This window comes from Heterodontus francisci, chromosome 6 (genome assembly GCF_036365525.1).
Source record: "Heterodontus francisci isolate sHetFra1 chromosome 6, sHetFra1.hap1, whole genome shotgun sequence".
Classification (NCBI taxonomy): Eukaryota; Metazoa; Chordata; class Chondrichthyes; order Heterodontiformes; family Heterodontidae; genus Heterodontus; species Heterodontus francisci.
Window position 1 is genome coordinate 143,109,662 of NC_090376.1, and position 14,193 is coordinate 143,123,854.

Genomic DNA, 14,193 nt, shown 5'->3' on the forward strand with positions numbered 1-14,193 from the left:
GTATGAGAGAAAGGAAAGAGTTGCTAGAATTCGTTGGATGTTCTTATTTTTCACTATAATTTTCTGTGAAATACGTAAAGGGCTAGAGTAAAAAAAATGATCATGGGATACAGATTCAGAAAGATTCACTGTAATGCTGCATAGAATACATAGCAAGGGAACAGGCGGTTTGGCCCAACTGGCCTATGCTGATGTTAATCTTCCACATGAGCCTCCTCCCAATTACCATTACCCACTCTGCTTCTGTATCCATCATGAAATTTCTTCTTCCCTCATGCATTTCCATCATTCTGTGCAGTGATTTCCTTCATCTTACCATTAGATGAAGGGATTTGCCTGAATATCTTGCTTCTTGCAGTAATACATTGCAATAATTTGGTCTTTCACAGACATAAGACAATCTAATTTCTCCTCGAAACTTACTTGAGTTTCCGATGACACTACAGATTCTTGTAGACATTCACCAAACATATTAACTCTTGCAGAATTTTACTTAAATGTTCCTCAGAGAGACTTTTAATGCTTTGGCAACTTTTAGATATGTATCATCCCACCACTGTTCGTTTCTTTTTTATTTTAATAACACAATTGAAGTACCATTGAGACTTTGAGGAAATGTCAAGAGGAATTCACCATGATATCATCTCCTCAAGCAAGGATTTGCAGAACATTCAAACCATTTATTTTTTGCAGTACCGATCCTCTTGTCAATTACAGAATGTGCATAAATAAGTATAAAAATACATCACAGGCCAATCATCTCTGTGTTTATGTGGTATATGTACATCACAGCAAGTATGAACAATGTCATGGAAGGCTGAGAATGACAACTATTTAAGCACTATTTAAAATGAAAATTAAAAATATTCAATTGGGATAGTGTAACAGGAAGTGTTGTAATAAGAATGTAAGCACAGAGCAGAACTGGAGGTATTAATTAAAATTGATCGTTTAAACAGGGTACTAAATAGATAGTTTAAAAAGGAAGTTTTTTTAGATCATGGAGAGGCAGCAGAGACGTGCTGCTTGCAATTCCTGTGCCATGTGGGAACTTCAGGATACTTCATGTGTCTTGGGCAACCATGTATGCAGGAAGTGTCTCCAGCTACGTCAGCTTGAGCTTAGGTTTTTCGAGCTTGAGGGGCAGCTGGAATCACTGCAGAGCATCAGGGAGCAAAAGAGTTTCCTGGGTAGTGCATTCCAGGCAGTGGTCACCCCATAGGCAGTAAGAGTTCACGATAGTTGGTGGGATACCTGGAAAAGTAGGAAGAGGCAGGAAGTAAAGAAGTCTTTGGGGTGTGTGTCACTCTCAAACCATTACTCAGCTTTGGAGATTTCTGGGAATGATGCCACCTTGAAGGAGTGCAATCCAGACCATGGCACCACTGGGTATGGGACTGTATAGGAGGGAGCTGCAAAGTGCAGAAATGCAGTTGTTATAGGTGAATACATAGTCGGGGGGACAGACAGGCATTTCTGTAAATGTTATCGTGAGCCCTGCATGATGTGTTGCCTCCCTAATGCCAAAGTAAGTCCATCACAGAGAGAGTGCAGAATATTCTGCAGGGAGAAGGGAGTGAGCCAGAAATTGTGGTACAAGTTGGTACCAATGACATAGCAAGGACAGGTATTGAGGTCTTGTGGTTGGATTTTCAGGAACTAGGTAAAAGCACAATACAAGTATGGGAATAACGGAAACAGGGCTTAAAAATGCTGAGGACTGGGCGCTTAATATAAAAGGATATAAAGTGTTCAGAAAAGATAGAGAAGGATAAAAGGGAGTTGGGGTGGCAGTACTGATGAGGAAAGACATTACAGTGTTGGAAAGGAAGGATGTCCTTGAGGGGGCAAGGACTAAATCCTTTTGGCTGGAGTTGAGAAGGTATGATCATGTTACTAGGGGTATTCTATAAGCTTCCAAATGGTGGGAGAGAGAGATAGAGGAGCAAATCTGCAGGGAAATCACAGAGATGTGCAAGAACTATAGAATGGTGATATTGGGGGTCTTTAATTACCCAAATATCGATTGAGATAATTTTAGAGTAAAGGGTAAGGAGGGGGAGGAATTTCTGAAATGTGTTCAGTAGAACTTCCTTGAACAGTATGTTCTCAGCCCAACTAGAAAGGAGGCATTGCTGGATCTGGCACTGGGAAATGAGGTGGGCCAAGTGGGCCAAGTGTCTGTGGGGGAGCACTGGGTAAGAGTGATCATCGCAGCATAAGATTTAGACTAGTAATGCAGAAAAACAAGGAACTAAAGAAGGTAGAATGTCTGGATTGGAATAGGGCTAATTTCAACATAATGAAAGGGGATCTAGCCAGGGCAGAATGGAACCAAAGACTGACAGGCAAAACTGTAATGGAAAATTGGGTTATCTTTAAGGAAGATATCATTCAGGTACGGGTTAGGTACATCCAACAAGGGCGAAGGTTTTCCAATTGTAAGGCAAAGAAATCAATCAAACATGTTTTCTTAGATTTAAAGAAGAAAGGTGAAAGTTTATTAACCTGAAACTCTAATTCTGTTAACGACTACGAAGACGTGACACGACCACGCCAGCATGCATACGTGATAAACACACACGCAGATAGAGACAGAAAAGTAGAAAAGAATCAAGGGGAAAAGTTTGAGGCAATTGATGGGTTTCTATTTCACTGTCCTTTGAGTTTGCTGTGATGTCTCTGGTTGCTCTTCAGACTTGCAATTCGTTGGGGTCCAATGCATGCTTCAACTTGTTTCAAGGTCAGAGTCTTTTTTCTCTTGAGGTTTACGTGTCTTCCGTGGGTCCAGTGACTTGGGAGAAAGCAAGAGAGAGGGAGAGAGGCTTCCTTGTTGCAGGTTCCAGTTCAAACAGCCCTCTGCCTTTCTCTGTGGCACAATTCAAAAAAACCTAGGTTGCCCAGCAGGTTAGTCATGTGACTAGCTGGTTTGACCACTTCTGTTTGTGGATTCTGCCATCTTAGCAGTCATCCTGGAATGTGAGCATCCTCACCTTCAATGTCTGGTGATCACAGTCCATTTTGGGTTAAGTGGACCAAGAAACAGTCCTTTGTCTCTCCAAGCATTGTCTGCTAGTATGCAAATGCTTTTCCAGTCAAGTGGTGATTTTTTTTTTAACAAGTCCTTTCTTTACTCCAGCAACAGTTTAAAATCAATGTTCATATGACAAAATTAATATGCCGCATTCTTGGCAGGTAGGGGGCTCCATGACACAAAGGAGAGGGTAAAAATTGAGAGATGGAAGTATTAAAAGTGCTGGCTCTCCTTGGGGTAGATAAGTCACTTGGTCCGGATGGCTTGCATCCCAGGTTGCTAAAGGAAGTTGGGGGGGGGGGGTGGCGGAGATAGCGGAAGGGCTTGCCATAATCTTCAAATCAACAGGACAAAGGGAAGACATAGAAACACAAAAAGAAACATAAAAGTAATGGTCATTAACTTCCTAGAATGTACTTACTGATGCAGAAATAGGCCAAAATTTACACTGGTTTCTGCATGATATTGGCAATGGGAAATTAAGCCTTTATTTCCCCTGGAGCATGTTTACCTAAAGGAGGTTGGGGTGGAGATAGCGGAAGGGCTTGATAAAATCTTTCAGTCTTCCCTGGATATGGGGGAGGTGCCAGAGGATTTGAGAGTGGTAAATGTGACACCTTTATTCAAGAAAGGGTGTAAGGACAGTACTAGCAACTACAGGCCAGTTAATTTAACATCAGTGGTGGGTAAGGTTTTAGAAACAATATTCAGGGGAAGGATAGCCAACATGAATTTGTAAAAGGGAGATCATGCTTGACTAATCTAATTGAATTTTTGGATGCGGTAACAGAGAAGATTGATGAATTGAATGTGGTGGATGATGTTCATATGGATTTCAAGAAAGTGTTTGCTAAGTGTTTGTTAACCAGCCAAATAAGGCTGGTGAACAAAATTGATACCCCTGGAATAGGAGGGTCATTGTCCAATCGTATAAAAAAATTGGCCTAAGGACAGAAAACAGTGAGTCGTAGTAAATGGTTGCTTTTCAGACTGGAGGACAGTGGTGTTCCTCAAGGGTCACTGCTGGGACCACTGTTTATTTGCTATATATAAATTTGCCGATGACACCAAACTTGGAGGTGTGGCCAAAAGTGAGGATGATATGAACCACCTGCAACAGGACATAGATAGGTTAGTGGAGTGGGCAGACAGGTGGCAGATGGAATTTAATACTGACAAGTGCGAGGTGATGCATTTTGGCAGGAGAAATAGCGAAAGACAATATATATTTAATGGCACAGTTCTAAAGAGTGTGCAGGAACAGAGGGACCTTGGGTTGCAAGTGTATAGATCTTTGAAGGTAGCAGGATATAGTGAGAGAGTGGTTAGTAACGCATGTGTGATCTTGAGATTCATAAATAGAGGCATTGAGTACAAAAGCAGGGAAGTTATGCTGTATCTTTATAAAGCTCTGGTTAGGCCCCAACTGGAGTATTGCATCCAGTTCTGGTCACTATACTTTAGGAAGGATGTGAGGGTCTTTGAGAGGGTGCAGAGGAGATTTACCAGAATGATTCCAGGGATGGTGGATTTTAGTTGCAAGGAAAAGCTGGGTTTGTTCTCCTTAGAACAAAGGAGATTGAGGGCAGACTTAATAGATGTATACAAGATTATGACAGGCTTAGATAAGTTAGACAATGAAAAACTGTTTTCATGAACTAATGGTACAAGGACTAGGGGACACAGCTTGAAGGTTTTGGGTAAGAGATGCAGAGGCAATATGAGGAAGAACGTTTTTACTCAGCGGGTGGTAATGACCTAGAACTTGCTGCCCACAAGAGTGGTGGAAGTGAAGACAATCAATGACTTCAAAAGGAAATTTGATGGCCACTTGAAGGAAATAAACTTGCAAGTCTATGGGGATTGAGGGGCCTGAGAGACTGACTGGATAGCTCTGTGGAGAGTCAGCATGGACGTGATGGGCTGAATGACCTCCTACTTTTCCATAAATGACTCTATGACTCTATGAAGAATCCATGGCATTCTTACACGAAACGAAAAAAGATTACCCACATAAATACAAAAGGCAAAACACAGCAGATCCGGGAAACATGAAATATCAACAGAAAATGCATTAAATGGGTCTGTGACCCAATATTTCATTTCTGATGAAAGGTCACAGACCTGAAACATTAACTCTGTTTCTCTCTCCACAGATTTTGCCTTATCTGCTGAGTATTTCCAGCATTTTCTGTTTATGTTACCCACATAAGTGTTCGGACACATCATCTCAATTATGGCCGGAATTTTACGCCACCCCAACAAGCCGGATGATGGCGCGGGGTGGCGTAAAATGAAGCAGGAGGCTCTGGGAGGCCTTCCTGACCCGATTCCCCCACCACCCCACTTTACATAGGGCGGGAGGTAGGGGGTGGGGGGGGTGGGAAACGGGCCACCTGCCCCAGGCCAATCAAGGCCCTTAAGTTGCCAATTAACGTCCACTTAAGGGCCTTCACCCACCTCCATGCGGATTTTACGTGTGACAAGTGGGCTTCCTGGAGCTGGGAAATGCCGCCTGGTAAAAGTTGTGGCCTCTTAGCACCCTGGGCGTGGGCCCTGAAAATCAGGCACAGGGTGCCCGATTGAGGGCCGCCCCCGATTCCCCAACCATCCCCAGGACCCAACACAACCCCTTCCCCCAAATGACCACCCTTGCCTCGCCGGGGCCCGACCGATTGCCCCTGGCGAAGCCACCAAAACTCATCTGAAATCCCAGTTCCATGTTTTCATCTGCCGTTGGCTGGAATTGTAGTCCCAGCAGTGGCCACCACTCCCAGTAGCGCTGCTGGGACTAAGCTGCCGACCTGCTGATTGGACGGCAGCTCAATGAGGTGGGACTTCCTCCCTCAAGCAGATGGAAGTCCCACCTTGGAACACTTAAAGCCTGGGGACCCCAGCTCCCGTCCACCCAGTGTAAAATCCAGCACTATAAGTCAGAATAGACTAGGATCATATTTGAGATATTGAATTTTGCCTTTAGGCTTATTTTTCTCAGCAACGTCTCAAATAAATGTTACCATAAATAAAGTTAAATATAATTTTCTGTCAATGTACAGCCCTAGTGCGAATTTTTGGTGTAACTGTTTGACCATATCTTTGGTCTTATTAATTTCTTCCTTTCCCTCTCCATCATTCTCTTTTCTTCTCATTGTTCAGCACCCTGCTACATTCTGCTATGTGAGAGGTACGACACAAATGTAATTGGTGCTGCTACAAAAGCAAAATACCGTGGATCTGGAATTCTGAAATAATAACAGAAATGCTGAAAATACTCAGCAGGTCAGGCAGCATGTGTGGAGAGAGAACAACAGAGTTAACGAATCAGGTCGATGATCTTTCATCAGATCAGTTCTGATGAAAGGTCATTGACCTGAAACATTAACTCTGTTATCAGCACTGCTGTTGCTTTCAATAGGGCAGCATTCTTCTAGAATCATATTACTCTGTTAGAAGTAAAATCAGATTATTTAGTCAACTTTTATACCCTCACATCTGGGCATTTTAGAGAGCCAAGTTACATACAATCAGTGAGTGAATGCAAGGAAACAATTTACTTTTTCTTACTTTGTCTCCAGGGCAATTCTGTAACAGGTTCAATATCCGAAATATACAAATAAAGTATTCACCAACATGCTTTCACATACTCATTCGCAAACACTTTTGAAGATTTTACATCGTTTGAATAGTACCTTGTATGAAAAATTAATTCTTGTCAATTATCAATTAGCAGTCTGCAAGTTCATTTCTAATCTATAGTTGAGGCGAGTTTCTCAATGCCTCCAAATGTTCAAATGCAGGATTCATTTGTTCAACTGGCATTTACAATTTTTTAGAATAAGCATAATTCCTTCTTCCTGATGTTCAAAAAAAAGTTATAGGATGTAATTATGGGGACTTGATGGTGCATGAGTGCCAGCTGCCACACCACAGATCGCGGCAGACCCGGAAGATTGACGGTAAGTCCATTTAAATATTGGCATGTAATTAATTTAAATATTGAAATCCAAGTGGGCGACGGAAAGGCCACCACGGAGCCTCGCAATTGCCAAAAGGATCAGGCCGGGCTCTCCCGGCATCGGACTCCTTGATGGATTGCTGTCGGCCCCATCTTTCGCACCACACCACCCCCCCTCCCCCATGGAGCTCGACATCGAGGGCTTGGTAAAATCCAGCCCAATGTTGTGAGTAGGCAACTGAATAGGTTCAAACTACAGGGGCAGGATTTTCCCTGTGGGCTCAAATGGGGGTCAGAAGCCTGCACTGTATTGGGGACTGTGATTTTCCCTCAATTAGTCAAATAATGGCCAGAGGGCAGGCTCACATTTCAATTAAGGATGGCGGACAGGTTCTCAAAGCTGGACGGGCAAGAGGAGGCCCTCCAGCACTGTAGAAGCAGCAGGCTTCCTTTTCAGGTAAGCAAGGGTGAGGGCCCACCAAGATGAAGTTGCCCTCTCTCCAACTTTTTAAAGGGCAGCCTGCAGCTGCAGCTCAAGCCAGGCATGCAGAGAGGGCCTCTAAGCTTGCCTGGAGCGCAGGCCTCCGTGTCTGCCACCAGGAGGCTGCCTCCACACAGTAACACTGTTCCTTGATGGAGTCAATAGAGTTATAGAGTCAGATAGCACAGAAACAGGCCCTACGGCCCATCGTGTCTGTGCCGGCCATCAAGCACCTATCTATTCTAATCCCATTTTCCAGCACTTGGCCCACAGCCCTATATGCTACGGCATTTCAAATGCTCATCTAAATACCTCTTAAATGCTGTGATGGTTCCTGCCTCTACCATCCCTTCAGGCAGTACGTTCCAGATGCCAACCACCCTCTGGGTGAAACAATTTTTCCTCATATCCCCTCTAAACCTCCTGCCCCTTACCTTAAATCTATGCCCCCTGGTTATTGACACCTCCGCTCAGGGAAAAAGTTTCTTCCTATCGAACCTATCAATGCCACTCATAATTTTGTATACCACAATCATGTCCCCCCCTCAGCCTTCTCTGCTCTAAGGCAAACAACCCTAGCCTTTTCAGTCACTCTTCATAGCTGAAATGCTCCAGCCCAGGCAACATCCTGGTGAATCTCCTCTGCACCTTCTCCAGTGTAATCACATCCTTGCTATACTGTGGTGCCTAGAACTGTACACAGTACTCCAGCTGTGGCCTAACTAGTGTTTTATGCAGCTCCATCATAGCCTCCCTACTCTTATATTCTATGCCTCGGCTAATAAAGGCAAGTATCCCATATGCCTTCCTAACCACCTTATCTACCTGTGCTGCTGCCTTCAGTGATCTATGGACAAGTACACCTAGGTCCCTCTAACCTTCTGTACTTCCTCGGGTCCTACCATCCATTGTATATTCCCTTGCCTTGTTAGTCCTCCCAAAATGCATCACCTCACACTTCTCAGGATTAAATTCCATTTGCCACTGCTCCGCCCATCTTACCAGCCCGTCTATATCTCCCTGTAATCTAAGGCTTTCCTCCTCACTGTTTACGACACCACCAATTTTCATGTCATCTGCGAACTTACTGATCATACCTCCTATTTTCACGTCTAAATCATTAATGTACACTACAAATAGCAAGGATCCCAGCACTGATCCCTGCGGTACACCACTGGCTGCAGGCTTCCACTCACAGAAACAACCCTCGACCATTACCCTCTGCCTCTTGCCACGAAGCCAAATTTTGATCCAATTTGCCAAATTGCCCTTGATTCCATGCTCTCTTACCTTCTTAACCAATCTCCCATGCGGGACCTTATCAAAAGCCTTACTGAAGTCTATGTAGACTACATCAATTGCTTTACCCTCATCTACACATCTAGTCACCTGCTCGAAAAATTCAATCAAATTAGTTAGACACGATCTCCCCCTGACAAAGCCATGCTGACTATCCCTGATTAATCCCTATCTCTCCAAGTGGTGATTAATCCTGTCCCTCAGAATTTTTTCCAATAGTTTCCCAAACACTGAAGGTAGACTCACCAGCCTGTAATTACCTGGTTTATCCCTGCTACCCTTCTTCAATAATGGTCCCACATTCGCTGTCCTCCAGTCCTATGGTATCTATCCTGTGGCCAGAGAGGATTTGAAAATTTGTGTCAGAGCCCTTGATGCCTCTGGGGACCTGGAGGCTGACAGGAAAATTCCATTTGACCTCTGACAATAGGCCTTCCTAGGCTTTTAACAAGCTCAGTTGGCTACCCGCTGCTTGCAGGTGGGTAGACCTTTTTTTAATTCATTCAGGGTTGTGGGCATCGCTAGCTATGCCAACATTTAAAGCCCATTCCTAATTATCCTTGAGAATGTACTGGTGAGCTGCCTTCTTGAACCGCTGCAGTCCTTGGGGTGCAGGTACACCTGCAGGAAGGAAGTTCTTGGATTTTGGTCCTGCAACAGTGAAGGAAAGGCAATATAGTTCCAAGTCAGGATTGTGTGTAGCATGGAGAGGCACTTGCAGGAGGTGGTGTTTCCATGTATCTGCTTCCCTTGTGCTTCTAGGTGATAGGAGACATGGGTTTGGAAGGTATTATCGAAGGAGCCTAGGTGAGTTGCTGCAGTGCATCTTGTACATGGTGCACACTGCTGCCACTATGCGTCAGTGGTGGAGGGAGTGAATGTTGAAGGTGGTAGATGGGGTGCCATCAAGTGAGTTGCTTTGTCCTGGATGCTGGTGAGCCTCTTCAGTGTTGTTGGAGCTGTACCCATCCAGGCAAGTGTAGAGTATTCCATCACACTCCTGACTTGTGGCTTGTAGATGGTGGACAGGCTTTGGGCAGTGAGTTACTTGCCACAGAATTCCCAGCCTCTGACCTGCTCTTGTAGCCACTGCATTAATGTGGCTGGCCCAGTTCAGTTTCTGGTCAATGGTAACCCCCAGGATGTTGATAGTCGGGGATTCAGTGTTGGTAATGCCCTTGAATGTCAAGGGGAGATGGTTAGATTCTCTTTTGTTTGAGATGGTCATTGCCTGGCACTTGTGTGGCACGAATGTTACTTGCCACTTATCAGACCCAGCCTGGATGTTATCCAGGTCTTGCTACATATGGACATGGGCTGCTACTGTATCAGGGGAGTCACGAATGGTGCAGAACATTTTGCAATCATCAACAAACATCCCCATTTCTGACATTATGATGGAGGGAAGGTCATTGATGAAGCAGCTGAAGATGGTTGGGCCTAAGATACTACCCTGAGGAACTCCTGCAGTGATGTCCTGAGACGGAGATGATTGACCTCCAACAATCACAACCATCTTCCTTTGTGCTAGGTATGACTCCAACCAATGGAAAGTTTACCCCAATTCCTATTGACTTCAGTTTTGCTCGGGCTCCTTAATGTCATACTCCGTAAAATGTTGCCTTGATGTCAAGGGCAGTCACTCTCACCTCACTTCTAGAGTTCAGCTCTTTAGTCCATGTTTGGACCAAGGCTGTAATGAGGTCAGGAGCTGAGTGGCCCTAGTGGAACCCAAACTGAGCGTCAGTGAACAGGTTATTGCTGAGCAAGTGCCGCTTGATAGCACTGTCGCAACCCCTTCCATCACTTTGCTGATTATCAAGAGTAGTCTGATAGGGTGGTAATTAGCTGGCTTGGATTTGTCCAATTTTTTGTGCACAGGATATACCTGGGAAATTTTCCACATTGCCAGGTAGGTGCCAGTGTTGTAGTTGTACTGGAACAGCTTGGCTAAGGGCACGGCTAGTTCTGGAGCACAAGTCTTCAGTACTATTGCTGGAATGTTGTCAAGGCTCATAGCCCAGTTCCTTCAGCTGTTCCTTGATATCATGTGGAGTGAATCGAATTGGCTGAAGACTGGCATCTGTGATGCTGGGGTCCTCAGGAGGAGGCCGAGATGGATCATTCATTCAGCACTTCTGGTTGAAGATGGATGCAATTGATTCAGCTCTGTCTTTTACACTGATATGCTGGGCTCCGCCATCATTGAGGATGGAAATATTTGTGGAACCTCCTCCTCCTGTCAGTTGTTTTATTGTCCACCACCATTCATGACTGGATGTGGCAGGACTGCAGAGCTTAGATCTGATCCGTTGATTGTGGGATCGATTAGCCTTGTCTATTGCATGGCTCTTCCACTGTTTGGCATGCAAGTAATCCTGTGTTTTAGCTTCACCAGGCTGACATCTCATTTTTAGGTATGCCTGGTGCTGCTCCTGGCTTGTCCTTCTACACTCTTCACTGAGCCAGTGTTGGTCCCCCGGCTTGATGGTAATGGTAGATTGGAGGATATGCCGGGCCATGAGGTTACAGATTGTGGTTGAATTCAATTCTGCTGCTGCTGATGGCCCACAGCACCTCATGGATGTCCAGTTTTGAGTCGCTAGATCTGTTCGAAATCTATCCCATTTAGCACGGTGGTAGTGCCACACAACACGATGGTGGGTACCCTCAGTGTGAAGGCAGGACTTCATCTCCACAAGAACTGTGCGGTGGTCACTCCTATCAATACCATCATGGACAGATGCATCTGCAACAGGTAGATTGGTGAGGATGAGGTCAAGTAGGTTTGTCCGTCTTGGTGTTTCCCTCACTACCTGCTGCAGACCCAGCCTAGCAGCTATGTCCTTCAGGATTCGGCCAGCTCGGTCAGTAGTGGTGCTACCGAGCCACTCTTGGTGATGGACATTGAAGTGCGCCACCCAGAGTATATTTTGTGTCCTTGCCACCCTCAGTGCTTCTTCCAATTGGTGTTCAACATGGAGAAGCAATGATTCATCGGCTGAGGGGGGACGGTCGGTAATAATCAGCAGGAGATTTCCTTGCCGCCCCCTATCCTGTTTCCGGGAAAATGGGCAGGGGGGACGGGGGTCTGGTCGGGGTGGGGTGGTGGGGAGTGGAGCCATAACGCCAGCTGGTGGCATGAATTTATGAGCCCGCTCGCCCCCATGTCCAGCCCCATTGGGGTCTTAAACCTAAGCCCTTGAAGTCAGGCAGCTTGCAAGATGGAGTTTGTGAGCAAGCAAGAGCTGCTTCAACACTTTCACTACAGATGGACTGATCAGTAGTTGGATAGAGGATTGCTAGATAAATGGATAGATAGACAGATAGACAGACAGAATTGATAGATAATATTCTTAACAGTTCTGAAAGGTTTTCTTATCTCCAGATATAGTTTTTGATTTGTAGCAACATTTTACAGTGCTTTCTTTAAGGAATCTATTGTGATCCTGGTTTTAGTTACAGAAACTCAAACAAAAATATTCCTTTCCTGAAGCTTATTCAGTGTGTGACTGTATTTCTTTGCTGAAGTTTTTGCACTGAGTTACAGTATTTGCAATAACTCTTGTTTCTCACATCAGCAGAGTGACATTAATTTATTATTGTGATTTGTCTTTCCTGCGTTGCTTTAATTTCTCACACACTTCACCTCATCCCTTTTCCCTACTGTGTTGTGTTCTTTTTTTTATTAACTCACAGGAACACACTTTGCAGAATTTTGCCTTTGGGTTCATATTTCCAACAGAGATTTTTTAATCAACTTCTTTAAAAAAATTGAAAATTATCCTAATTTATTTCCATTGCCTAACAGCCATGTACAGCCGACCTTGTTACGAGAACCTATCTGTCGTGTTTTAATTACAGTGAAAGCAAACCAGTCATGCCTGAATCAGGATTTAACCAGATCCGTTGAAAAGTTTTTCAAAGATTGATTCTTATTCATAATGGCAAGCAGCTTGCATTCCAAATCCAATTAAATTGCAACAGTTGTCTTAAAATATCTTCTGCCACATTGTACATATATTGTCATTTAAATGTCATCTTGTAACAGTACTGCAGCACTTCATGGCACTGCTGCTTTACAATTTGTATACAAGATGTTTTAGTTTAGTAATAATAATTTAGATAGGAACAAAGGAATTGTTGGATGAGAAAAGACTAAGGTCCATCTAGTTTGCCTTCTGAGATCATTACATTCACAAAATACAATGACAATGGAGTTGTTGACTAATCATAGCAATCAATCTCTATTAATTAGTCTATAACAGATCCAGACTAAGGTGGAAGAAAAACCCAGCGGATACCTTTAGGGACCATAGGTTTGAAGTCACCTGTCCCTCCTAAGCATGCTATACTTACCAAGTGCCATTTCCCAAATTAAACATATACTGTATCCCAAAATGGAACACAATGAGTTTTAAGTTAAGATAGGCCCTTACTTACCTATCTTCTGGCTGCTTAAACAAAAACTATTTATGTTGATTTACATTGAGTTCTTTTCTTTACAAGTGGTGGCATGAAACTAGAGAGAACATAACCGTCTCCTCTTGACACTACACGGACTCTAGCGGTTTAAGAAGGTGACTCACCACCACTTTTTCAAGGGCAATTAGGGATTGGCAACAAATGCTGGCCTTGCCACTGATGCCCACATCCCATGAACAAATTTTTAAAAAAGGTGATGTTCTTATTTTTCAACAATAGGCCTGGCAGCTGATAATGAGGATGTTGCTCGCCCTGAGAAATGAAGCTTCTGTATTAAGCATTGTTATTCTGGAGTTCAGTACTGAAACAAGTACACGGTATAAATGTTACATCTAAAGTTTATAAGTCATAGTTTCTGCCCTCCATAATTCAAGTCATTTGCACCAATGGACAGCGTGTAATTGGACAGTTAGCTATTTTGCTGGTTACTGCAAGCTGCTGCTCCTGGTCTTCATTGTGTAATTATACAGCTGTTATCTATGTCAGGAAAACTGTTAATGCAATGAAAGTGGGTCCTGCAGAGCTTTTCAATTACCTTGCATATGGATTGTAAGCAAGAATACACATTAATCAAATATAGGGAACTACCTTTGTATAGACATAAGAACATCAATACATTCTCAGTGTAAACATAGGATAACTTAGGGATCAGCAGCCAACATAGTTTGTAAAACAAACTTGTTTCAATTTTATCCATTTTTGTCTCTTCAAAGCAGCAGCAAGTTTATACTGTTTGCATAAATATGGTTTTGGATGCATTATATTTCTCATTTCTAGTGATAACACTTTTTGTTCATCATATATAAAGGGGGTGTTGCCTGAGTATCCATACTTGGACATAAGGGCTGCATTTTCAATCGCCCATGGGGGTGAGGTCGGGTGTGGATGCACATTGAAAATCACGATCTCGGATGGCAGTACTGGCTACGATGCCTCCAG